Here is a 1,807-nt window from a genome sequence, read left to right as displayed (position 1 = left end):
GGAAAGTTCCGATTGAACACGACGAGCACGTGAGTCCAACCTAGCCCTCGCTTACTGAGCAACCGTGAGGATGCCTTTCCGCTCAGGTTTCGACGGGAAACACACGCTGGGGAGGTCCATGAATCCTTGGTACGCGCCACCATCCATCCCGCTTGCAATCCCACACACTTTTAGGGGCCAATGACGTCGACCCTGGGCACCCTCATGCGAAGGATTCCAACCCCGCTCAAGCCTGGCCAAGCAACAAAAGGCTACATCCGAAGGCTACATCGATTTGGGTTGCTTGTCCGCCGTCGTCGCGAGGGGGGAATACACCGCATGAGGGGCAGTGAATGAGATTCCAAATGGGCCGATGGGGGAGCGCACCAAACGTGCCTCACGAAACGCCCGAGAACATCACCCCTCCACGGTCTTGCTTATTGAGCACCCGGTGGGAAAAAGTCCCTTGGCGGATGCCGTTTCGCAACTTTGTGTCGGGGATCCCTCTCGGAAAGTTCCGATTGACAACGACGAGCACGTGAGTCCAACCTAGCCCTCGCTTACTGAGCAACCGTGAGGATGCCTTTCCGCTCAGGTTTCGACGGGAAGCACACGCTGGGGAGGTCCATGAATCCTTGGTACGCGCCACCATCCATCCCGCTTGCAATCCCACACACTTCCAGGGCCTAGATTTTCCGGATCAATGACTTTCACCCCAAACCGGCGTGTGTACGCACCTCATGCGGAGGATTCCAACCGTGCTCAAGCTTGGCCAAGCAACAAAAGGCTACATCCGAAGGCTACATCGATTGGGTTGCTTGTCCGCCATCGTCGCAGGGCGGGAATCCTACGCATGAGGGGCAATGAATGGGATTTCAAATGGGGGGATGGGGGAACGTACCATCCGAAGGCTACCAAAAGAGGTTTCGAGTGCCTCACAAACACGATAGTCCAACCTAGCCCTTGCTTACTGAGCAACCGCGAGGAAAACGCCCCAACGGATGCCTTTCCGCTCGAGTTTCGACGGGAATAGCGTGCAAGGAAGGCCCAAGAACCCCTAGATACGCTCATCCATCCATCCCATTTGAAATTCCACACATTTTAAGGGTCGCCGGAAAAGTCGCCGGAAAATCTCGCCGGCGGCCGCCGCCGCCGCCGGCACCACCGCCGCCGCCACCGGGGAAGGTGGTCGACGTTTTGGGGAGGGACACCCCATGGACTTGCTCACACCTTGATCTTGTCTATTGGGAGGGGCATACATGTGGTGGTGTGAGCAAGGCCATGGGGAGGGGGGTTGGGGGTGCCCCCCTATATATGCAAAATGAGCCTTTTCCCATGTGCCACGAACAGACATACTTTTTCGTGAGATGACAACCTCCGTTTGAGGGACCTAGAGATCGTATTTTTGCGCGATTTTTTGCAGCATTCCTTGGCATCATATAAGGATGCTTCCTGCCAAGTTTCATAATTTTTTGACAACCATAGAATATTTTTGAAATTTTTTAGTGTTTCACATAGTGCGCGCTCTACGGGCCACCACGGGCGGCGGCACCGGCGGCGGCACCCCCTAACATTTAGGGGGGGTCAAGTAGGAGTGAATAAAACCATCAGGACTCAAATGTAACGAGTGGATTTAATTTTGGTACGGGAGTGAAATTTTTGGACTGTGCTGGAACAGTCCTGGACTGGTCCTGGACAGTCCTGGACTGGTCCTGGACCAGTCCTGGACGTGCCAGGACCAGTCCTGGACGTGCCAGGGCAGTCCTGGACGTGCCAGGACGTGCCAGGACGGTCCAGGACCCGTCCTGGACGTGCCAGGACCAGTCCT

Source organism: Neltuma alba, unplaced genomic scaffold (assembly GCF_004799145.2).
Source record: "Neltuma alba isolate B1F8T4 unplaced genomic scaffold, ASM479914v2 tig00008203_pilon, whole genome shotgun sequence".
NCBI lineage: Eukaryota > Viridiplantae > Streptophyta > Magnoliopsida > Fabales > Fabaceae > Neltuma > Neltuma alba.
The sequence above is the reverse complement of the archived record's forward strand: the minus strand, read 5'-3'. Positions refer to the sequence as shown.